Source organism: Mirounga angustirostris, unplaced genomic scaffold (assembly GCF_029215605.1).
Source record: "Mirounga angustirostris isolate CCGP_5_RB_7025 unplaced genomic scaffold, mMirAng1.0.hap1 SCAF_16, whole genome shotgun sequence".
Lineage (NCBI taxonomy): Eukaryota > Metazoa > Chordata > Mammalia > Carnivora > Phocidae > Mirounga > Mirounga angustirostris.
In genome coordinates this window covers 15,339,313-15,365,909 of record NW_026991724.1, presented here as the reverse complement: position 1 = coordinate 15,365,909, position 26,597 = coordinate 15,339,313, and the positions used below count along the sequence as shown (strand labels likewise).

The following is a 26,597-nucleotide window of genomic DNA, read 5'->3' as shown; positions in this document are numbered from 1 at the left end:
TTTCTTAAGTGTTACAACCAAATTTCTAACACAAAAATGAGACAAGTGCCCAGACCAGGTGACGTATATTTACGAAGAAAAATTTGACTGTAAAGTACATACTGGAAAAAAAGAATATATGCTTATATTTAGACAAAACGATATTTATTCCAATGTTGTTTATAAGACTGCAAAAACAGAAGCAAAGTACGTTTCCAACAATGCGAGATCCTTTAAATAAATGATGGTATATATGTGCAGGGGAATACTTTGTTACCATTACAAAAAGAACATTTAGAGTCTTAGACAAGTTTCATGATATATTAGGAAATGCAAAAAGCAGGTTATGAAACAGACCAATTTAAGAGCATTCTGCATGCTACTACATATGTTCTTGCCATCATGGAGTACTTATTGAAGGCTGTAGACAGAGTGCTAGATATTCAATATGAGCCCATTTTAATGTTTTCATATATAATAATATAAAATTATACATTTACTATATATTAATATCCAATATAGGTTTACATTTGTAGAAAAATATTTGGAAGAACGTACCTGAAAATGTTAGCATGGGTTATCTCCAGAGGGGGCATTTGATATCATTTCTTTTTTCTTCTCTTTGCCTATCTGCATTTGTTTCTGCAGTGAATAAAAACTGTTTTTAATAGGAATAAAAGGTATATTTAAAAAGCATCTTAGTGGCCTAGGAAAATAAGCCAATGTGTAAAGTCTATCACATGTAAAATCGAAATCTAGCAGTAGAAGCCTGCGTCAGTCGCTGTTATTGAGGTACACGTCTGCCCCCATCCTCTTTTAGGGAACTTGCACTGGTGGCTCCCTTGTTCGCTTTGCTCTGGACCCCCTCTCCCCCCCACTAGTTGGTCGCCCCAGGATCAGGCTGGAGAGCCCCAGGGGGAAACTAGTATCGGGTTCCAAACTTAAAGTCTTTCACATTGGCGACTGGAAACTGGCTGTGGCCAGAAGTGACCTGAATGACCCTTTACCCTTGGTCTTGAAATACTTATGAGTGAAGAGGATGGGACTCAACATGTAGACTCCATCTGAGCTCTTCTTCACTCCCTCCTTGCTGGGTGGCCATCAGCCTTTGGTCTCTTCACTCACTCCAACCCAGGACCTTATACTTCATTGCTGTAAAATAGGTAGAATGTCCTCAAGGAAGGAAAGGGAAAGCCACAGACAGCACGAAAGAATAGTGTTGGTAAAGAGTTGTCCTAAACCAGGTGTATGAACAGTTTTATTGGAACACAGCAACACTCATTGGTTTATATATTGTCTATGGCTGCTTTTTGAGCTACAGTGCAGAGTTGAGTAGATGACCTACAGCCCACAAAGCCAAAATTATATTCTATCTGGCCCTTTACAGAGAAAGTTCTACTTAATGCTTCATTATATATTTGGAGGTTTCTGCCTGGCCTCTCTGTCTAGGAAGTAGTATCTATGACAGCAGGGAATTTGGTTTCCCCGATGGTTCTCTCCCTGGCATCAAGAATAGTGCCTTACACATAGTAGATACTCAATAAATCAGTATCAAATGAATGAAACTTAGCATAAAAGTGACAAATGAAGGACTTAACCTGGAGAAAAACGAAGCCAAGGAAAAGAGGACAATCCTATGCAGTTGTATCATGCTGTTAAAGAATGTAATACAAACATATTTTTAAAGGAGATCAGAAAAGGAGGGAGACTGTGAAGTTAAATTAAGAACAAAAGCACTGTTACAGAACTCATAGATAAAGTAGCAAAGATTAAAATTTTACTAGCTAAAATAAAATTCCGATATAAAGAAAATGCTAAATTAATTATGGTAAGAGCAGAAGAAAAAAAGACAAATAAAAATAACTGTCATCAATATGTGGACAGTCCAAAAGTGATTCAGCATGAAGATGTTCCTCAAGTAGAGAACACACAAATGAAATTTTTTTTCAAAGATAGAGTAACCAAAAGAATTCCCTAAAGTGAGGGAATAAGAATATTGCAAATAGAAAATAAATTCATTATAGACCAGTAGGGAAATTCTAACCCTAGCTATATGCTTGTTAAAATTTTTAACCTTGAAAACAAAGAAAAACTATTTAGCTTTTTCTCAAATCTAAAATACAAGTCACCACCAGAGGGGATGGAGTAGAATCTGACAGCCTTTTGCCCTTGCCAACGCAATACCCATTAACAGAGACATGGGATAATGTCTATTAAATACTAGGGGAACCAGTATGATTCCAGGATGGGAAAAAAATACAAAGGAGAAGTTTGTCTGGTTTACAAACATATCTAAAAAAATAAAAGACACACAGGCCATCTATAGACTTCAGAAATTTTCTTTAGAATTGCAATTAGGTTTTTTCATGTTATGTTTCATTTTGGAATATCTGCTGAATTTCTTTGAGACATCATTGTGTTAGGATTCCAGTGGATTCTCATTTGGTTGTCTCTAAAGTTGACTTCTCCAAGTCTAGCCCTAAATCAGGCCAGCTAATCAGGTAGGCTGCCTATTCAACTCCCCAATGTCCTGCTATTAATATTGTCTGATTAGTGTGTTCCACAAGCCTTTGTAGCATGCATAATTATTATCAGCAGATTATAGGAGTATTTTAGATACTTTTTAAATACTTCCAGTATCTTATTTGTGGAGTTGGTGATTGTTCCTTTGGATCAGCCACTGGATTCTGTTCTGAGAGGAGCAGGGTTAATGCTCCATGCAATCTCCTTTAAGCTTCAGCTGTATGTCCTCATGCCTTGAGCCTGTTCTATTGAGGAATGACTTCCATTGCCTGCCAAGTTTCTAACTACAAGGAAAAATGTCATTGTTGAGAAGATCCAAGAACCACATGAATGAAAAGATCTGGCTGCCTTTACTCTGTTTTGTAAGACCTTGAGTGGTGTAGCAACCAAAGACTTGAGTACTCAGTATTGATACTTAGAGAGTTCAACAGTGATTTCCATTGGGATCCTTATTACCTTTGTTCTGAAATCATTTTCCCAGTGTAAGACACAACACAACATTCCATTGCATATGAGCTCTTCCTTTCCTTCCATATAACTATAACATAGTATATATCACCTTCAGATCACTAATATGTGATAAACTATAAATACATTGCATACTGCAGACTCCAAATAGAATAAAATATCCAGTAGGCTTATTTGTGGCAGATATATGCATCTTTTTGATGGATAACAAGAACATGTTTACTATCTGGTACTCAGTTCTCTAAAAATTTCTTGAAGGGAAAAACCAATACCATTGACTGGTTCATTGGGGTTACAACTTCTGTCCTAGTTTAAAATTTGTGCAAAATGATTTAACTCTGAGGCTGGCAAAAAAAAAAAAAAAAAAAAAAATATATATATATATATATATATATATATATATGTGTGAGATAAAATGACTAGCATCTTAATCTGCAAAGATCATGAATGGGATCTACAGACAGGGAGATTAAGACTGCAAGAGATGTTCTGTTAGAATCAACTCAGAAGTGTGGGTTGCCCCACTTAGTGGTAGGAAAAAACAGCAGAGAGAGGAAAATTCTTTGACGCTGCCCTCTGGAGCAAGCAATCACCACTATTTCCTCCATCAGTATGAAGACTATGCCACAAACATTGCCTGCTGGGATTGACTTCTTATTTTGACTGTCTGGGACTATAATTACAATGTGATAGCAATAAAGTTGCGTAACAGATTTCCAACGACAACAACCCACACCTTATTTTAACTGAGTAGAATATTGAGATGTATTTTTACCTTGATTCAGTTTGAGAAACTCCTTCCTTGGGTTTCAGTGATCATTTATCAAATGAATGGAAAAGAAAAAAAAAAAGCACCCAAGAGTCTATCCTTTTGGACATAAAAATTGAAAAGACACATCTCTCTTTCCACCATATGCATGGAAGATGAATTTAAAGTAGAATGAATCAGAAAACCTTCAGTGATTGCTCTCCCAGCTTTTATTAGGCACATTGGTGTCCTACAAACAGAAATGCTTTCATTGGGTGACAACTACAAAGTGTATAAAGTCACGAAAATTTAATTTATTCTACAATTTTGGGAGTTATTCTCCTCTATAAATGGTGGGCCCTAAGGAAAATGCTGTCGTACTTTTGGATTTTAATAAAGATTTCATGCACCCAGTAAGAATGACAAATAGGATGCCACCTAGAGCTAAAAGCCACGGAGAGTGGCCTTGCTCTGGGACTCTGGAGCCATAGTACTGCGCTTGAGAATGATTCATCATCTTAGGCAGGGTTGGTATTAAGTAAATCTGGGGTGACTTTCAGTTCATTCTGAAAATTAAATATTTTCATTAGACGGAAAACAAGGACATCAACATGCAGTTTGTCAGCCCTGAGATTTACCATGATTAAAATGCTGCAATTGTACCCACAGCGCTTCTCCTGAGTCACCTTAACAAGTGTCTGTCAAGCCCTTAGCTAATTCTTTAGAAGAAAAAAAGTGTGAGATTTAATCACTTAAGGATCAAGCTTATGTTTAATGAAAACAATTGAGGGTACCCAAAACTACATGTGTAATTTTACCAATTTCTCAGTTTCTACAAAATCTTTCCTGTTAAGAAATTTGGTGTTTTGTACATATTTGACCTATTCTAATCATCAGAAGTTCCTCCTACCCCTTGGAAGATGGAAAGGACTGACTTTTCAGTTTCTGAATAGCCTTTATTTAGCCAAGGTGATGGAATATTTGTGCTCACCCCAAAATAATGCTTTCTCTCCATGGAAACAAAAATGTCCCTCAGCCCTGGAAAATTTGGCTTAAGTGGTTACCCTGTGAGACTGATATTGTCTCCTTTTGAACAAAATAAGGAAATAACCACAACAGAATTTATGACAAGATGGCTTTATATTTAAGAACCAAAGAAATAAGGGAGGGGTATAATTTCCTTACATTTTATGGATTTCAATATTATGCAAACCTATACCATGTAAATAATAATACTGTAAGAAAAACCACTGAAAAACAATGACCCCTCCATTGCCTAATCAAACAGCTTCCTAAATCAAAGAGCACAACCAACTATCAGAGAGAGAATCCGTATTCTACAATCTACCATGTTAGGAAAAAAGAACATAAAAAAATGGGGCATGAAGTATCATCATGTAATAATCATCATCCTTCCCTGTCCCTCCCCATCATTCTTTTTTGCTACTGACTTTAGGGTAGAGCAAAAATGGTACCCATATGTTGAATTCTCCAAAAGTCTCACTATATTGCTGAGCAAATGAGAAGTTTAATTTATTGACATATTTTACTTATTTTCTTGTCTTTCTTTATTTTTCTTTCTTTTTTTGCTTACTGATTTGATAAAGGAAATAAATAAAAGTAAAAAAAACAAATACTAGGAATGGAAAAAGGATGTTAAGTACAGACAGATTAAAAACTTTAATAGTTATAATTTTATGTCAATAAATTTGAAACAAACATACAAAAAAAAACCCTTAAAATTATCAAGAGAAGATATAAAGCGCATTATCTCCTTGGGGAACAGAAATAATAACAATTTAAAAATTGAATATATAAACAAATTTCCCACCAAAGAAGACACTGAATTCATAAAGTTTTAATCTGTCAGAATGGCTAAAATTAACAACACAAGAAATAGCAGGTGTTGGTGAGGATGTGCAGGAAGGGGAACCCTCTTACACTGTTGGTGGGAATGCAAGCTGGTGTAGCCACTCTGGAAATGGAGGTTCCTCAAAAAGTTGAAAATAGAGCTACCCTACGACCCAGCAATTGCACTACTGGGTATTTACCAAAGGATACAAAAATACAGATTCGAAGGGATACAAGCACTCCAATGTTATAGCAACATTATCAACAATAGCCAAACTATGGAAAGAGCCCAAATGTCCATTGACTGATGTGGTATATATATGGGGGGGGGGGGGGGAATATTACTCAGCCATCAAAAAGAATGAAATCTTGCCATTTGCAACAATATGGATGGAGCTAGAGAGTATTATGCTAAGCAAAATCAGTCAGAGAAAGGCAAATACCATATGATTTCATTCATATGTGGAATTTAAGAAACAAAACAGATGAACATATGGGAGGGGGAAAAAAAAGAGAGGGAAGCAAACCATAAGAGGCTCTTAACTATAGCGAACAGACTGAGGGTTGATGGAGGGAGGTGGGTGGGGGATAGGCTAGATGGGTGATGGATATTAAGGAGGGCACTTGTTATGATGAGCACTGGGTGTTATATGTAAGTGATGAACCACTGAATTCTACTCCTGAAACCAATATTACACTGTTACACTAACTACAATTTAAATTACACTACAATTACAATTACACTAACTACAATTTAAATAAAAATTTGAAAAAAAAGAAAGTTTTACAAATTTTTACCAAACTTAAAGGAACTAAAAAATCCCTAATTTAATCTATTTCAGAGAATTTTTTTAAAAGAGGAATGTTGCCCAATTTATATTATGAGGCTAGTATAATCCCCAAGCCTGGCAAAACCAAAACAAGAAAAGAAAATTAGAAACCAAACACACTTGTGAACCTAGATGCAAGCATCCTAAATAAGCAAGCAAATAAACAAAAAACTAGCAAATTGAGTTTAGCAGTATATAAAATATAAAAATTCATGTTGATGAAGAAGAGTTAATTTCAGGAGTGTGAAATGGTTCAAACTCCAAAAATCAAAGTATACAAGCTACCATATTAACAGATGAAAGGAATAACATCATATGATCACTTCAACTGATAGAGAAAAGTCATCCAATTAAATAAATTTATGTTCAATATAAAAATTCTTAGAACCCGGGTGCCTGGGTGGCTCAGTCGGTTAAGCGACTGCCTTCAGCTCAGGTCATGATCCTGGAGTCCCGGGATCGAGTCCCACATCGGGCTCCCTGCTCTGTGGGGAGCCTGCTTCTCCCTCTCCCCCTCCCCCTGCTTGTGTTCCCTCTCTCGCTGTGTCTCTCTCTGTCAAATAAATAAATAAAATCTTTAAAAAAATAAATAAATAAAAATAAAAAATAAAAAAATAAAATAAAATAATTCTTAGAACCCTAGTCATAAGAAAGTTTTTTAACCCAGTAAAGGATATCTATAAAAAATATGCAGCAAACATCATACTTAATAGTGTCCCCATTCATTCACTATCTTTGGGGAGCATAGAGAAAATTTAAAAAATAATACTGGTAGTTATTTTGGAATAAACTATATATAAATGCACACACATATACTGGCTGGTAATTGTGAATATATATATATATACACTCACATACATACATATATATAAATACATATGCCTATACTGGCTAGGATATTTCAGGGAGGAGGTCGGGAAGAGTGATGGAGTGATTTATCACTATCAGATTATCAAAACAGATTAAGAAGAAACAATAATTAAGCCAATTTGATGTTGCTAAAGAAATAGACAGATGGATGGAATCTAGAAATAGGCCTAAGTATGAAGTAAAGATAGTATATCAAGTCAGTAAAGAATAGACAGATTATTAATAAATAGTATGGGATACCTGGCTAATCATTCAGGGAGAAAAAAAGTGACATCAATAAACCCAATAAATTCCAAATTGATCAAAGGCTTTAAAGTAATAAATAAAAGCATAAAAGTTATAGAAGACAGCCTAGGTGAATTTAGTATCCTGAAGTGGGAACACTTTCTAAGAAGAAGATAAGAACCAGAAGCCATCAAGGACATGAATGATAAACTGGCTCTACAAACCCAAAAAGAAAATCTGAACAACCCAATGCAAAAATAAACGATGTAGAAACATCAATGTGATATTAAAAGTCAGCTATCAAATTGGCAAAATTACAGAAGTTTGGGAATACTAATTCCTGGCAAGGGACTATACCACCATTCTTTGTAGGAATGTAAATTTGTGCAACTATCTGGAGGGCAATTTGGTAAAAACTATACAAAATTTAAATATGTGTTACTTTATACAATATTCCACTTACAGGAATTTGCAGATATGCCTCAAAAGTACACCAAAATATATATACAGATGCACTCATGGAAACATTATTTTCTTTCTTTTTTTTTTTTTTATTTGCGAGAGAGAAAATGAGAGACAGCACTAGAGGGAGGAGGGTCAGAGGGAGAAGCAGACTCCCTGCTGAGCAGGGAGCCCGATGTGGGACTCGATCCCGGGACTCCAGGATCATGACCTGAGCCGAAGGCAGTCGCTTAACCAACTGAGCCACCCAGGCGCCCGGATACATTATTTTCAAATGGGGGAAAAAAACACTAAATATCGAGCAAATGGGGTACTGGTTAAAAGAAGTGTGGTTGGTATAATGTAAGATGGAATACTATATGGCTTTTAAAAAGAAAGGGACACTAGAAACATCGCCAAAGGCAAGGGAAGCAAGGGCAAAAATGAACTATTGGGACTTCATCAAGATAAAAAGCTTTTGCAAAGCAAAGCAAACAGTCAACAAAACCAAAAGACAACTGACAGAATGGGAGAAGATATTTGCAAATGACATATCAGATAAAGGGCTAGTATCCAAAATCTGTAAAGAACTCATCAAACTCAACACCCAAAGAACAAAGAATCCAATCAAGAAATGGGCAGAAGACATGAACAGACATTTTTCCAAAGAAGACATCCAAATGGCCAACAGACACATGAAAAAGTGCTCAATATCGCTTGGCATCAGAGAAATCCAAATCAAAACCTCAATGAGATACCACCTCACACCAGTCAGAATGGCTAAAATTAACAAGTCAGGAAACGACAGATGTTGGCGGGGATGTGGAGAAAGGGGAACCCTCCTACACTGTTGGTGGGAATGCAAGCTGGTGCAGCCACTCTGGAAAACAGTATGGAGGTTCCTCAAAAAGTTGAAGATAGAGCTACCCTACGACCCAGCAATTGCACTACTGGGTATTTACCCCAAAGATACAAAAGTAGGGATCCGAAAGGGTACGTGCACCCTGATGTTTATAGCAGCAATGTCCACAATAGCTAAACTGTGGGAAGAGCCAAGATGTCCATTGACAGATGAATGGATAAAGATGTGGTATATATATATACAATGGAATATTATGCAGCCATCAAAAGGAATGAGATCTTGCCATTTGCAATGACGTGGATGGAACTGGAGGGTATTATGTTGAGTGAAATAAGTCAAACAGAGAAAGACATGTATCATATGATCTCACTGATATGAGGAATTCTTAATTGCAGGAAACAAACTGAGGGTTGCTGGAGTGGGGGGTGGGGTGGGAGGGATGGGGTGACTGAGTGATAGACACTGGAGAGGGTATGTGCTATGGTGAGCGCTGTGAATTGTGTGAGACTGTTGAATCACAGATCTGTACCTCTGAAACAAATAATGCAATATATGTTAAGAAAAAAAAAAAAGAAGAAGAAGAAGAAGGTAGCGGGAGGGGAAGAATGAAGCAGGGGAAATCGGAGGGGTAGACGAACCATGAGAGACGATGGACTCTGAAAAACAAACTGAGGGTTCTAGAGGGGAGGGGGTGGGAGGATGGGTTAGCCTGGTGGTGGGTATTGAGGAGGGCACATTCTGCATGGAGCACTGGGTGTTATGCACAAACAATGAATCATGGAACACTTCATCTAAAACTAATGATGTAATGTATGGGGATTAACATAAGAATAAAAAAAATAAAAAATTAAAAAAAAGAAAGGGACAAATCTGAATAGACTAATAGGAAACATTCCTAAAATATACCATTAAGTGAAAAATACAAAGTGCAGACAAATATGGGTTAGTATGAGTCCTCTGAGTTAAAAAAAAAAAAAAAAGGATGGATTATATATGGTATTATGTATACTTTATATATAAATTTTGATTGTATACACATGGAAAATGTTTTTGAGGAGGTACATGGAAGTAGCCTGCTGGGGAGAGTGAGGACTTATTTTTGTTTATGTCTTCCTAGTTTTAAGTTGAATTTTTTAACCATGTGCATAAAATACTTCCAATTTTCATATCTGACAGGGGTTATTCAGATAGTAGTTGTATGGACCATTTATATTCTTCATATTTTAAATGTTTTTTACTTAAGTGATCCATAACCCTCATATGCATTGCTCTCTGCACCACCTCCTTGTAGCATGTGAATGTCAAGAATATGACCGAGAGAGTTAGAATTTCCTATCAGTTTAATATCATCAGGGCTGATGGTCTGATACAGAGCGGGAACAGGACTGTGTTCTGTCTGATGGGATTTTTTCCTCTGGGGGTCAAAAGAGAAACAAATATTGATAGAATATTTTGGCAAAATACCAAAGTACTGATAATACTGATATTTCTAACAGATACATTTCTTCTTACTTTTCCCAAACTAACTGTTGGAAATGGCATTGAGCTTACTGAGGGCAGCAACTGGGTTCTCTGTGTTTTAAGTCCTTCCTTGGACTTGAGCTCAGTGCTTAGCATAACCCAGATACTCAATAACTATTGGTAGAAGAAATTAAATGAGAAGTTGAAAGACTTTCTCTTCCTTTCTTCTATTGGCAACATGTTTGCACTGGAAGATAAATGTCATATTCATCGATTTAACAAATGTATATTGTGCATCTTTTTAAACAAAGCTGTTCTTTAGAGTAACAGATCTCAGACTTCTTTACTTCACAGACCACTAACATTTCACAAAAACAACTGAGAGAGATAAATATAGGAAACCCAGTATTTTATTTTGCAATGTAAAGTCATTTAAAAACATCTACTACAATCTATTATCACTACCATGCCATTAATGAAAAGGCATTTAACACAGGAAGGAAGGAAGAAAGGAAGGAAGGGAGGGAGGGAGAGAGGGAGGGAAAGGAAGGAAGGAAGGAAGGAAGGAAAAACCAGAGTCTATAATCTCAGAATAAAAGCCAGTTTTTTAGCCATAGTTAGTGCTCCTTCTTTCATCTCATTTTCACTCTAAGTGGTGAAAACTCTTTCAGGGATGAATGTTATCCCATGGACTGTGTGACCTTGGCCGATTACCTGGCCTTCCTGAGGTTCAAGTTGTTTGACCATAAAACAGGGCAATAATAGCACCTGGCTCTAGGGTTATGATGGGGATTAAATGAGGTAATGCATGTAAACCACCTAGCCTTGTCAGGCCCACAGTAAGCATTCAGTAAATATCAGCTATTATTGTCCTTGTAGATGAGAATATTGTTGTCTTAGGACTGAGACTAAGAGGAAATAGAAGACCTTGTTTCTGCCAAGAACTCAGCATCTAACTGGGAAAAGAAACAGGTGGTAAGAAAGTGCCCTGCTGGGCACAGGCGATGTGGATGACGAGAGGCGTCGAGGTGTTGTGGGAGGAGGGAAGCAGGGCAGTGGAGTGGGAGGAGGTGCAGGGTGGGTGGATGGGAAGATGCCAGGTGTGTTATCAGCCAGGGTGGAATGCGACCCTTTATCAGGCACTTACCATGCCCCAGGTCTGTATCAAGTGCTTTTCAATCATCTCATTTCATCCGCATTCAAAGCTGTGTGGCTGTTCCTATAGTCTTTCCCATTTTCCAGACAAGGAGACTGAGGTACGAACTCACAGAGTGGGTCAGTGCAAGAGGTGGGATTCTGATCCAGTTTTCTCTCACTTGAAAGCCGGGCTGCAGTGTAGACCCAGGCATCTGTCCTCTGCTCTTGGCAGTGCCGTGCTGTCTCTAAGAGCAGTGTAGGCTTTAGTCAGGAGGCCAGGAAAAGCCATGGATGGGAAGTGAGCAGGGCCGTGACCTACCCACGGGGGTGCTATAGGAGATACAATAAAATAGAGAAGGACTGAAAGCAAGAAGACTGCTTTAGAGGGAAACAAAGAGGACCCATTTTGTTGAAGTGGTTGCTGCTTAGAATGAGTGCTCGTGTGCCCAGAATCTTCCCTCATGGCTTGTAGCCTAGACTTGGTCATTAGTGGACAGTGTGTAACTGCATGGTTCAACCCTGAGGCACATTCCACTATGTGTAGCCTCTATGCCTAGCTCTAAAAAATGCCCATGCCTGGGTGCCTGGGTGGCTCAGTCGTTAAGCGGCTGCCTTCGGCTCAGGTCATGATCCCAGGGTCCTGGGATCGAGTTCCACATCGGGCTCCCTGCTCAGCGGGAAGCCTGCTTCTCCCTCTCCCACTCCCCCTGCTTGTGTTCCTGCTCTCGCTGTCTCTGTCTCTGTCAAATAAAATAAATAAAATCTTAAAAAAAAAAAAATGCCCATGCCTGGGCCACACCCTGAAAAATTAAATCTCAGCCTCTGGAATGAAGCCCAGTGGGAAAGATTAGGTTTCGTGAAACTTCTTGAAAAAAGAACACAAAATCATCACCAACAATAACGGCAAAATCCAGTGTTTAGTATTTCTTTAAAATGAGTGCAGAAATCATGCAAATTACGGAGATTCAGGTCCCTTGCTTCCAAGATGTCTTTGAGTGTCCTGATTGCAACCTGGCTTCTTCTCTGCCCTCCCAGAATGCTCTATAACACCCAGTACGTCCCAGCACTCACAGGGTACCATGCAAGTGAAAGGCCGTCACTAGCTTCAAGGGAAATCTGTGTCTGGTCAAAGGTATCTTTTAAAAAATATTCCCTACCTGATTCTAAAGAGCAGCCTGATGAAGGACCTCTGATCTCTATATAGCATTAATGCCCTCCACAGGACAGAAGAATCTCTCACTAAGTGGCCAGTCCACCCTCCATGGCTTAATGTCTCCCAGAACATATGTGCACATCCCAGTCATGTCCACTGGGAACAGGAGCCACCATCTTGCCTCAATCATCAGATATTTATTGAAGCACCTGCCATGTGCTTGATGCTGAGCCAGATGCTGTGGGGTAGGAGGGGGATAAAAAGACCCAGTCCCCACCCTGAGACGAGCTCAACATGTAGGAAAAGTTAACTTAGACCAGTGTTGTTGTAAGTGACCTCATAGCTGAGCCATTGCTATGTTTTGCCTTTCCTGGGATGCACTTGGGGGGGTTTTGACAAATCTCTCCTAGAATGAGGTACATGAGAACTTGCTTCAACAAGAATTTGGGCAGAGTGGATTTGAGGTGATTTTTTATTTTTTATTTTTTATTTTTTTATTTTTTTTTAAAGATTTTATTTATTTTTTCATGAGAGACAGAGAGAGAGAGAGAGAGAGAGGCAGAGGAAGAAGCAGGCTCCCAAGGAGCAGGGAGCCCAATGCGGGACTCGATCCCAGGACCCTGAGATCATGACCTGAGCCGAAGGCAGACGCTTAACCATCTGAGCCACCTAGGTGCCCTTGAGGTGATTTTTTAAAAATAAATTATAACATGAAAGGAATCTCCGAATCTTTAGTTATTAGGAAAATGTAATTTAAAATCACAACAAGATACTTGTAGATGCCTATTAGAATGACTACTATAAAGGGCCCGCCAGGATGTAGAGAACTGTAACCAGCGTACATTGCTGATGGGAATGCAAAATGGTACATCCACTCTGGAAAATATTTGGGCAATTTCTTATAAAGTTAAATCTATAACCAAGGACCAAGGAATTCCACCCCTGTCTACCCAAGAGAAATAGAAATGTATGCCCAATGACTTGTACCCAAATGTTCACAGCAGCATTGTTCACAGAGCCAAAAGGGGGCAACAACCAAAATATGCAAATGCTGGAGAATGAACTGGGGTTCATCCATGGAATACCACTTAACAATAAAAAGGAACAAATTACCAGTCCACACAGCAACATGGGTGAATCTCAAAAGCATTATGCAAAGTGAGAGAAGCCACTAACGAGAAACTGCTTACTAAATGATCTCATTTATATGCCATTCTGGAAAAAATAATGGGGACAAAAATAAGATCAGTGATTACGTGCTCTGGGGGTTGGAAAGGAGGAGTGACAAGAAAAAAGCAAGAAGGAATTTTTAGGGGCAGTGGAATTGTTCTATATCTTGATCGTGGTAATGGGTATGTGACTGTTCACATTCGTCAAAACTCATAGAACAGTATGCATTAAATAGATGAATTTCCATGAATGTAAATTATACCTTAATAAGCCTGACTTTTTAAAAAACTAAAATGATAAATATCAATTAGGATAAACAGGACATTCTTAGAATTAAGGACAACAGCTGCTAGGTTAAATGATGACACTACGAGGAAACAATAACCAAAGAACTTTTCACCCCACAAGCGGCATCAATTCAGGTCTTTATTCCCATACATCATGTCTGCAGTGGTTGCCGAATGGTCTCCAGCACTGGGCACTGCTCAAAGCCGAGCTTCTGCACATTCGTGGAGCGTTCCCTGGGTCACCCTATCAGCAGTTGCCCCACCAGTAAGAGTGGCCTTCATTCCCTGCTGCTATCTGTTCTCATTCAGAGGAAGCCTGTCTTCAGGAGTGGCACTCCCACCTACACTCCAGGCCTCCCCTGGGTCTCCATGGTTATCCCTAACCAAGAGGAGAATGTAATGTTCCGGGTTGCACCAACCCCTCATTTTAAAACAAAAGCCTAATGAAAGGGCAGGTGTGCCCAGAGCCCTCTGTGATTAGCTGTAATTCTTGGCAGAGTGTGACATGCTTATTCTTCTGAATTAGCACAGGGCACAAGGCATTTACCACGGTGCTAATTGCTATTGGATGAAAACAAGCAGCCCCAGTATGTGGGCATGAGGCAAGACAAAACAGATGCCAAAGCCATTCAGAGCCATACCCTGCATCGGGCGCTGCGCCGGTAGCTGAGAACACGTTTGTCTAAATGTCAGTCTCCTGTGGGTAGGGTGTGGGGAAGCGAGGCTGGAATCCAACATGATTCTGGTTGGGTAACTGGGCAACCGCACACCCCCTTCCTCCCCTCTGATGCGGTCAACACTTGCATTCAGTACTGTTCTTTATATTCATGCAGAGTTAGGGAAATAATGTGCACATTCTAAAGCATCTCCCCCTGCCCCAACTGCCACAGTATATGGAATTTCCTCTGGATGGGAATGGTTGTGCTCAAGCAAAGCCAACTGTAGGCCAGGTTTAACTCATCTACCAGACTTCTTCAAAAATGCAAGTGTAGGAAAAATGACAGATTTCAGTGTCATTCATTATGGGGAAAAAGTTTTGTGCACATCCTACTTCATGTTTTTTTCCTTGTCTTCCCCCACATCATCGTAGACATATGGAAAGAGAAATACCTAGTAAACCAAATCTTCGGAAATCTTCCAAGTATAGTCATGGCGGCCAACAATAGAGCTAATATCACTGCCCATTTTTATCAACAGATACACCCAGAGATGGTGATGAAGGGACTTCATGAATTGAAAAAATAAATACCCTTCTTTTGGTTCTTAAACATTTTTCCTATAGTTTAAAAATAAAACTCTGGAAAAAATAAAATGAGAAAAATAATTCACTTAATGAAGGTTAGCTTATCTCCTTAAAGGTGAATGGAAACAGTAGTGCTGAGTCTTTCAGATTCTACTGGAGTCAAGTGGGTCTGCTCCTAAGAGTCTAGCCCAGCTGCCCCTCAAGGCTACCGCAGGCTGGACCAAGCCTATTGACAGAGACCTCTGACAGGCAGAAAGAATGGCGAACCAAAGGTGTCATGACAGGCAGTCATGGCTCAAAAGGGAAAACCCATCCTGTAACATCCTTTGTTTGAGGAAGCTCCATATTTTAGTGACCGTCCCATTTTCAAGGAGGGGATTCTAGGTGGTTAAAACAAAAACCATAACCCCAAAATGGTGTCACTTAGACTGAGTTCCCAAAGCAGAGCTTTATACATAATCTAGTTGCAGTTTCAACCTACCCCAGAAACGTAGTTGTAACCAGTGAGAACTTTTGCAGTCAGTGCCAATGAGTCTGCCACTGGGTTCTCTCCATCCGCACCCCCATCCCCGACAGCCTCCCCATCCCAGCAAAAAAAAACCAAGGCAATCTGCATGACAGGATGCTTTACTTTCCCCGTAAGGGAAAGCCACCTTGCCTAAAGTAATCCTTTTCTTTTGCCAATAACTTTCTTGCCCCACCTTCCTTCTATAAAAACCTTTCATTTAGTGCCTCCCCTGAGCTTCTCCTCAGAGCCCCCTCTAGATGGAGGTTGCAAGATGGGTTGCTACCCCATTCTTGAATCATTTAATAAAGCCAATTAGATCTTTAAAATTTACATGGCTGAATTTTTGTTATTTCACAGGATAAATACAGATAATTTATCTGTATCTTCGGGGCTCATTCCTTACTTCTCGCTTGGTGCTGGACACAGCGTTCAGCACTCCATCATCCTATAATTTATAAATTTTTGTTATTTCACAGGATAAATACAGATCTGAGCCTGGTTAGTAATCACCAGACTTTTGTATGCCCAAATTCTAATTCTCCCAAACCTCAGCACTGAAACCTGGCTGCCCATTGCAGTTTGGGGTGATCATGTTGAAGCCATGTGTCTCCTGATTAAACAAGTTGACCTCCCAAGATCCTGGACCCCTGGACCTCAGGGGACATTCCCCAACTGCAAGCAGATGGAGTGGGTGTTCCACAAGAAACCCCAAAGGGAGAGATGCTTAATTAAAGTGTTTGCTTGATACAATTGAAAATGGATGAGAGGGCGCCTGGGTGGCTCAGTTGGTTAAGCGACTGCCTTCGGCTCAGGTCATGATCCTGGAGTCCCGGGATCGAGTCCCACATCGGGCTCCCTGCTCGGCGGGGAGTCTGCTTCTCCCTCTGACCCTCCTCCCTCTCATGCTCTCTGTCTCTCATTCTCTCTCTCTCAAATAAATAAATAAAATCTTTAAAAAAAAAAAAAAGAAAGAAAATGGATCAGAACTCCCTTCTTCTTGCCTTTCTCCTATTCCCAGTCAAGTTTCCACCTTAGATATTTTTTTCCCTCTTCAACTACACCATGCTCCCACGAAAATACAGTCAAGCCAGAAATCATGTTTTTGCTTTTTCATTACCAAACACTCAACTACAGGGGCATCCTGGAGGTGTACTGGCATTAGACTCAGGATACCTGGATTCAGATCTCTTTTCTACCTCTCAATAACCAAGTAATCATGGCCAAACCCCTTAAGTGCTTGGAGTCTGTCTTTGCGTCTGTAAAATGGAGACACAATGATAAATATTCCTCCTTTAGAAAAGCCTTGTGAAAATTCTAGGTAATAATGCCTCTCACTGGAGGCTAGCACCTCATAGCTGTTCATCTATTTCTTGAATCACAATGGGGAAAGTGTAGATATTATCTTGTATTTAAGTTTGCTTCAGAAAGGGAACTTTATAGGGGCACCTGGGTGGCTCAGTCAGTTAAGCGTCTGACTCCTGATTTCATCTCAGGGTCATGGGATCGAGCCCCACATCAGGCTCCGTGCTCGGTGGGGAGTCTGCTTGAGAGTCTCTCCCTCGGCCCCTCCCCCCACTCATTACCTCTCTCTCTCAAAAAGAAATAAATCTTTTTTAAAAAGGGGAACTGTATAGTCATTCTTTAAAGTGTGTAGTAGTTCATTCCCCACCCCCCCCCAAAAAAAACCAAACAGAGCAGAATTTGCAATGATAGGGTTATAAAAACAATGGCACCCACAAAGGAATCCAGCCTGAGCTGCCTACTGCGTGCAGGCTGGAACAGGCAGGCAAGCTTAGCTGTGAGGACTGTTTCGCCTGTAGCGCCTAAAGGTTACATTTGCATTTGTAATCACTGCCCTGTCACATTTTGATAAATTGAAGAACAGCTAGATCTTTCACTTGAAAAACTTCAGTCCCCTTGCTGTAAAGAGTAAGCGGTTTGTTTTCCAAACTGATGGCTCCAGTTGCCATGTCTCCTCCATTCTTTGTTAGCAATTGAGAGAGTGGTCAGGTTTGGGAAATTCCTGCTGGAAGATGAAGTAGCTCATGTGACACCCACGCCCAGAGGCTGTTTACATTTATATCACTGTCCTTGGGAAATCTTGTTTTTCCCTTCAGGAACATTTGTGCTTTGGCCAGCAGACCTCAACTCCCATGAGGACTAGAACCTGAACTACCTTCTGGTGTCTCCTGTCCTATCACAGCAACCATTTTTATACAATTGCCCAGGAACTTCAATTAAAGTGGAAGATCTCCATTTGGAACAGAAAACCAACCAGGGAAATTCCAAAAGGGCTGATGAGGTCATGAACCAGAGTTTCCAGGGTGACAACACAGAGATTTCCTCATTCCTCCTCTAAAGCACCTTTCAAAAAGTACCAAACACCCCACAAGCTGATAGGAGTGGCCAAAACCACTTTCCTCCCACCTGGGTGATCAAAGCACCTCTATTTATTCCAAGAGTCCCATGAAGAAACTTGCCATTCACAGAAAACCAAGGTGCAGTTCGAGGATGATGGAGTGCTGAATGCTGTGTCCAGCACCAAGCGAGAAGCGAGGAATGAACCCCGAAGAGAAGGAACCAGCAGCAGCCAATCTGACCCCAGCTCACTTGCTGTCATCATCCTCTCCTCCCCTCACGATTTCTGGGTCCCCAGTTGATTCCACTCTTGTCTCCTAAGCCCAGTCTTTCCTTTGCCTCCTGCACTTGGCCTCCTAGTAATCGGGGAGCCGGAACTTCCTAAGATTGTGATTAGAAGAATCTTGGGATTTTAATGAGGAGCCTAGTGTTTTTTCAACTGTATGAGAGCAGTTAGAAAGAGAGTCTTAAAAGAGAAAAATGAAAAAATGCCTGAACTTGGAGGGACGGGGAATGGGTAAGGGATACAGGTATGAAATTTAATGGGAACCAGGAAGCCCTTAACTGATTTCTAGAAATGGAAGTGGGCACCTTGAGGGGACGGGGGTGGGGGTGGGTACTGTTAATGAAAGCCAAGTAAAAGGGAAATAAGGGAGAAAAGGAGGATGATTAATGAAAATTTGGGATCGTATGGCTCAAGAAAATCATTCCCTGGCTATCAATTTTATAGGATGTTCTCCTTTTTGCCCAGTACCTCCCAGCCAGTGCCAGCTAAGCCCCCTCCCTTTTATTCCTACAGCATATTTGCATAGCAGTCTAGAGTCTGTGAAGGAAGAGGTGGGATAGGAGGGCTCTCCAGCTGGCAGTTCCCTGCATCCTGTGCAAATCTCTCTTGCTGTTGCTGCAAAATTAGGGTCTGTGACCCTGGGGGATATGGATCTTTCCCTCCCTTGGTAGAATCCCACCCAGAGGCAGGGGTGTTCCTGAAAATAAAGGTACATGGACCAGGCAACACATGGGTGGGGGAGAGAGTTAATCTTGGTGCATAAGCTGGTCACCCAGACATCCTAGAGATAAATTATAAATGTGGTATCATTGAAGAGAGGCCATCATTGAGTTCGTTATCAGTTTTTGCTGTATAAAACACCACTCTCAAAGTTGGTGGCTTAAAACATCAAATATTTATTTTTTAGCTCACAGTTCCATGGGATGGCTAGGAGGGCTGGATAGCTAGGGTAGCTCTGCTGGTCTGGACCAACTCAATTGATTTTTGTGGTCTGCTGGTGGCTTGGCTGGAGTTGGGTGATCTAGGGAGGGGGCATCTCACATGTCTGGCAGTTGGCCAACTGGTTGTTGGTCTAAGAGGGCCTCCGCCGGGACTTCTTGTCTGCACTCCATGCGGTCTCTCATCCTCCCACAGGCTAACCCAAGCCTTATCACAGAGCAGCAGTGTCCAAGAGAGTGAGAGCAGAAGCTGCAAGACCCCTTGAGGCTGAGGCTCAGATCTCACACAGCCTCAATTCCACTACATTCGAGGAGTGGGGAAATAGACTTATCCCCTTGATGGGGGGATCTACAAGGAGCCTGTGGTCATTTACAGTATCCCACCACTGATGTTCTAGGGTTGAATCTGCTTTGGTTGACTATGCCATGTTGGACCACCGCTTTTTCTCCTCGAGCTCCATTTTTATCTCTCATCACCTGGAAAATAAGAGACATGAATTAGATCATCTCTGAGGTCCCTTCTAGCTCTTAAATTTCATGATAACAAGAATTATAACTTAGCAACAAGTATTGGGGAAGATGTAGAGAATTTGGAAAACTTGTGCATTGTTGGTGGTAAGGTAAAATGTTACAGCCCCTATGGAAGACAGTAGAGGGGCACCTGGCTGGCTCAATCGGTAGAGCCTGTGACTCTTGATCTCAGGGCTGTGAGTTTGAGTCCCACGTTGGGGATACAGATTTCTTAAAAATAAAATCTTAAAAAAAAAGAAGAAGGAAAAGAAAACAGTTGAGGTTTCTTAAAAAAATTAAAAATAGAACTTACATGTGATCTAGCGACCCTACTTCTGGATATTTATTGAAAAGAATTGAAATCAGGATCCCGAAAATATATTAGCACTCCCATGTTCATTGCAGCACTATTCACAGTAGTCAAGATGTAGAAATAGCCTAAATGTCCTTTTATGGATGAATGGATAAAGAAAATGTAGTTTATACACACAATGGAACATTATTCAGCCTTAAAAAAAAAAAATCTGCAATATGCAGCAACGTGGATAAATCTAGAAGACATGATACTAAGTGAAATAAGCCAGTCACAGAAGGAACAAATACTGCCATGATTCCACTTATATGAGGTGTCTAAAGTAGTCAAACTCATAGGAGCAGAGAATATAATGGTAGTCGCCATGAGGACTTGCAAATCAGTGAGTGTAATGTTTCCCTCATACAAGATGAATACATTTTAGAGATCCACTCTGCAACACTGTGACTATAGTAAACAATAAAATGTATTTATTGTACCCTTAAAATTTTGTTAAGAGAGTAGATCTCATATTAAATGGCCTTAACCATAATAAAATAAAGATAAAAACAAATTATAGCTTAGATCTGTTGAGTATATCATGTATCAGCACAGTTTTAAGTGCTTTACAGGTAATAACTCATGACATGTAATCCTCACAGCTATCCTAGAAGTCCCAGTTTACAGGATAGGCAACTGAGGCACAAATTGGTTAAATAACTTGCCCCATGTCACAGAGCTAGTGTAGCAGAGTCAGAATATGAACACAGTTCCCTGACTCCAAAACCCATTGTCTTAACTGCTAGGCTGTGTGGCCTGCCTGGAGCATCACAATTCTTACATAAAGTATTGAATAACAACAGTGCATTAAAGCTTATTTACCTTAGGACTGTTCCTTAATGTATTCCTGTGTTTTTAAAAGTTCTTTTCCTGAAACTCAAGTGGTTAAACATAATTCTCTTCTCATATTCCTTTTCTTATAATTTTATCCATCCATCCATCCGTCCATCCACCTGTCCTTTCATTCAACAGATATTTCTTAAATTCACATTAATGTGAGAATGTGTCATGACTAAGTCATAGTAGCTTGGCACTTTTTATGTTTTCACTCTTGCCTCAATTTCCTTTCCTCTGGATTTTAGGTTAATATTATAGCCATATCACAGAGAAGTTAAATCATAAAAGTATCATAAAACTGTATTTATGCTAAATCATTTTGGAAAGATAAGATATATGTGTGTACACTTATAGATGTTTATAGATACACATATATACAGGATGAAAGAAGGAGGAGGGAAGAGAAGGAGAAAGAGATTGAGAATTATAGTGCAAATATTTTATTTTATTTTATTTTTTAAAAGATTTTATTTATTTGCTAGAGAGAGAGAGTACAAGAAGGGGGAGTGGCAGGCAGAGGGAGAAGCAGGCTCCCTGCTGAGCAGGGAGCCCAGGACCCTGGGATCATGACCCGAGCTGAAGGCAGCCGCTTAACTGACTGAGCCACCCAGGCGTCCCTAGTGCAAATATTTTACTTATTTTTTTATTTTTTTAAAGATTTTATTTATTTATTTGCGAGAGAGAGAATGAGAGACAGAGAGCATGAGAGGGAGGAGGGTCAGAGGGAGAAGCAGACTCCCTGCCGAGCAGGGAGCCCGATGCGGGACTTGATCCTGGGACTCCAGGATCATGACTTGAGCCGAAGGCAGTCGCTTAACCAACTGAGCCACCCAGGCGCCCCTAGTGCAAATATTTTAAAACATTAACATTTTTGACAATCTGGGTCCCACCAAGAATTCTTTTCACTATTTTTGTGAGTTTTGTGTAATTCTGAGATTTTTTTAAGTTAAAAGAAATACATGTGCATTTGAAATTTTGGTAGATTTTGTCAAATTGCCTGCTATCGAAACTGCAAATACTCTCTCCCACCACCAGCAATGCACAAAAGTGGCACTTGATATTTACAAAATATACTCACATACTACACCAGAAGAATTTATTACGACTCATATGAGTAGGCAAAGGTATTTTCTCCGTTTTACATAACTGAAGCTTCCAGCAGTGTAGACAGTAAGAGGAGTGGTTAAGAACACAAGGTTTTGAAATAATAATTATATGCTATTTCTCCCTAATCAGGCTGGCAAACATAAGGTTTGAAAATACTGAGCATTGGCAGGGATGTAAAGAAATGAAAACTCTTACAGTCTGTTGGAGGGCGTGTAATTTAGTGCAATCATTTTGTGGAGCGATTTGGCAATATTTAATACAGTTGAAGATGTGCACAGCCTGCAACCCAGCAATCCCATTTTGAGATATGTGTCCTAGAGAAACTTACACATACACAGCTGCATTCCCAGCCATGCCCTTTGTGATAGTAACAATGGGAGACAAAGTAAATGCCCACCAAGAGGGGAATGGTTGAACACATTGTGGCCATTTCCTACAATACTGTAATTAAAATAAAAGTATTAGAACTATAGTTTTAACATAGAAAAAAACTCAAAAACATAATGTTGAGTAAAGAAAGCAAATTGCAGAAGGAGATGTACCCTCTCTGTGCATTTTTTGGAATGCTATGTATGGTTTGTGAACATACATACGTGTAAAAGGAGTATGAAATCTTTCCCAGGGAGTATATGGTACCAGCTTCAATAGAATGGTTATTTGGGGGAAAGGAAGTGAGAGGAACAGAGTGAAAATGTCTAAAAGGGGGATTCATCTATATTTGTAACACTTTATTGCTAAAAAAAAGATATAAAGTAAATATGACAAAAATAATTACCATTTGTTAAATTCAGAGTACTAAGTACATCGGTGTTTTTAGATTATTCTCTTTGGGGTTTTTTTGAGTGTTTAAAATATGTCATAGCAAAAGAAAAAAGTAGGGAACAATGAACATGAGCCTTAAGATTCAAAATCCTGGGTTCAAATCTCTAACGCTTGCCAGTTGTATATTACTGGGTTGTTTGCTTAACATCTGTGGACTTCAAATTCGCCATGTGTAAAATGGGGGATAGTATTGCTTACTTTGAAATGCTGGTTTCAAGACCGAATGTGATGTATATAAAGCTCTACCACAATGCGCTAATAGGTGCTCAAAACTAGTAGTTAGTAGATCCAGTAATTCTCAGCCGGGGACAGTTTTGCCCCCCGACCCCCCAACAGGAGACATTTGGCGGTGGCCATGTCCAGAGACATGTCTCATTGCCACAACTAGGAGACACTAATGGCATCTAATAAGTAGAGGCCAGAGATGATGCTAAACATCCTATGATGCACAGGATAGGTCTCCCACAGCAAAGAATTATTTGGCTCCAAATTTCAGTAGTGTCAAGGTTGAGAAATTCTGCTCTGTCAAAGTGGCCCGAATTTACACTGGACCTCCTGAGTCCCAGTTGAGTGCTCTTGCCTCTACAACACATGATGTTGTAAGACCACAGCCTTTCTATTAAATGACTTGCGTAACTGGTGATGGGTATTTACCCTCATTCTAGCCAATCAGCTTCCCACTGGGTAAAAATATACTACTGAGCAGAACAAGGGCCTGGCATATAAAAGGTCTTCATAAATATTTATTGAATGAATGAATGAACAAGTCAATGAATGAGGGCAACCTCTTAAATTGTGACGATCTAGTCATGACCCTTGGCATAATTTCTTTGATTCCCCATTCATATGAAATGAGGGTCTACTCAGTTTCACTTTCGTATATAAAGAGAAGAACCACAAAACAAGGGAGTGGGAAGTTCTCCGAGCCTGGTAGCCCGTATCAGAGGGGTCTTCAAACAACAATGGACAAATCTTCCATTGGCCCTTGTCAAGACACATCCAGAATTTGCTGAGACACAGAACCCTTCAGCTTCAATTTACCATGGCCACACAAAGTAAAGTGAAAAATTAACCTAAAGATGAAGAGCATAATTATGACACTTAAATCTCATTGGATTCTAGCACAGTTTATGGAAAAGTACTTATTATGTTAATGCAACATCAGGAATAAATACAGTTTCTTACAACTATTGACTCTTTGTTTTATCCCAGGCACTGATTTGGGGGAACCCAGACATTGTGGTTGTTCAGAGGACAACTATGAGTCCCTTCTGTCATCTTCTTCACCATTGATTTTCAAGAGGGTAAGTACCATTTCTTTCTGAATGTTTGCTTTGGCAACACTGAAGCTCTTACCAGTTGCTTCAAAGGATATAAAATATTTTGAAATAATCCAGACATATTCCAATTTCTACTTATGTACGTATACATCCAACTGGACCTAAAGGAGAGGAGTTTCCACAAACCATACGGTATAGTAAATGCAAAAGGCACAGTAACTAGTCTTTGCTTCTAGTCCTGACTTTCCACATTTAACTGGCTGAGTGACCTTGAGAAGGTTACCTAAGCTCTCAGTTTCCTCATCTGCAAAATGAGAGGTTTGGGCTGGATTATTTGGAAAGTATTTCTCGTTTACTTCTTAATATCACACCCTCAGGAATATTGAAAGGCAGTTACTTCAAAATATGATGAACAGTACATCTGCTTCGATCACTGGAGTGCTTGCTAAAAATGTACATTTCTCAAGTCCCATCCCAGACCTACCAAGTCAGAATCTCTGAGGCTGAAGAGCAGAAATCTGCCTTCTTAAGAAACTCCTCAGGTAAACTGGATGCACAGTAATGTTTGAGAACCACTGTCCTAACCACTGTAAGCATCATTCTGTTTACGTGGGATGTGATGAGCTGGGTCTGGGCAAGGCAGCAACTGGCTGGAATCACTTGTATTCATAAAGGAATTAACAAGGTCGGCTTGTTAGGATGGCTGTTTTACCTTTTGCTTCTTGGCTCTGTACCTTCTTCCCCTTTGGCTCAGTCCTCCCCTCAACACTTCATTGGCCAGATCTAGGTATCTTGCATGGGCTCCTTGGCTCTCCTCCCCTTGGCTGCAACTGAATGAGAGTAAAATCCTTTTGGAAATGACCATTAAAGGATAGCATCTCCTCTAGAGTCTATTCAAAATGGAATCTTGTTTGTGTGTGTCACTCCCAGAGATGTCAGAGTTATTGCCTTTTCATCTTACAGTGGCTTTGCCATCAGTCTTTTGCTCTGGGGGGTTGGGCTTTGCTCCCAAGGATGTCATCACTGTGAAGTGACTAAGGGGATGTGGTTGGAGGTCAATCATGTTTGTGTGTGGAACCAAGATGGCAGACTTCTGCAGAGAAGGGGCTGTGCCCAGAGATCCCAAATCAGACAGCACCAGACCATGCTCAAAGCTCTGGACTGTGAATCAGAAAAGCATTCAACTGTGCTTTTCACAGTTGCCAGAACGGCATCCGTGGCATTTCAGGCTTTCTAGGTTGTGTGCCTAAACCCTCAAGGAGTCACAGGCAGCCCTGAAGAGACTTCTATCTTGAAGGACAACTAAATCCTGCCTTTGAAATACAAATAGTGTCTCCCAGTACTGCCTGCAGAGACTTCCCACCAGGACCAGTCTAATTGCTCAGTGGGGTGACTGTTGTTCTGCTCCAGAGCTTCACCAGATACTATTTTCTGGCATCAAATAAAGGGAAGTGGAGCTTTAAGAACATAGTGTTCCTGCTGTCTGCTGTGGGTCAGATATAAAACTCTTCTCCCAAATCACAGGCAAGGCATTGGATGTGATGTGTCAGGTAAAATACTAACAAGTGCCCCTTCGTGAGAGAACCACTCGCCCATAAAGGGCATTCCAGACAACACCCACTGCTGGCCGGGGATGGATGTGGGCTTTATTTGATTTGGGGTTGATTTATTTGTTTGTCTTGCTTCTAGAACAGCATAAGTTGGATTTAATGTCTCGAATACTGCATCCAATACTTCTAGGTTCACTGACTTGTTATTATTTTGCATTTATGAAGTATATGTCAATGCACTTGGCACTTTACAATGACTCATAAAAAGGCATGATCCTGGCTGTTGAGCATATGGTTGCTACCAGTTGAATTACTGCCTAGGTGAAAATGATCACAGGACAGATCTGGATATCCTTTGCCCAAAAAACAACTCTATATCTGTGTTCCTCGTTGCATCTTAATCCAGACAGAGGTGTGGTAGCTGCTGCTACCGTTTTGATATCCATATCCTAATGCAGTAGATGCAGCATATGGTTCCTGAAACTTAGGAAAAGCTTGGCAAACATGGATGGATGGATGGATGGATGGAGGGGGAGCTCTCTTCTCAGTGGACATATGTCATTTCCCATTTGTCCCTCCACCTAATGACTTTATTTATGCATTTACAAACCTTGTGGTTATAGAGCTGGTTGACTTGGAAGGGAACTGTTATGTAAGTGGCCTTTTGCAATGGAGATGAGATCAATATATCTATGATGTGGACAGAAGCATAATGAGAAATAGATTACCCCAACTCATGTGAACTTGTCAACAATATTATATCAATATCAATTTCTTGGTTTTAATTACATAAGATGTTAT

General features: G+C 40.1%; 1 protein-coding gene across 1 annotated transcript in view; it reads left to right on the top strand.

Moving 5' to 3' along the window:
* Positions 1-26,597, top strand: part of ZFHX3 (zinc finger homeobox 3) — a 1,392,145-nt gene that overhangs the window by 953,538 nt on the left and 412,010 nt on the right. Inside the window, exon 9 of the mRNA XM_064580652.1 lies at positions 24,179-24,270. The gene's annotated coding sequence lies outside the window, so the exon portion shown is untranslated. The remainder of the gene's footprint in view (positions 1-24,178; positions 24,271-26,597) is intronic.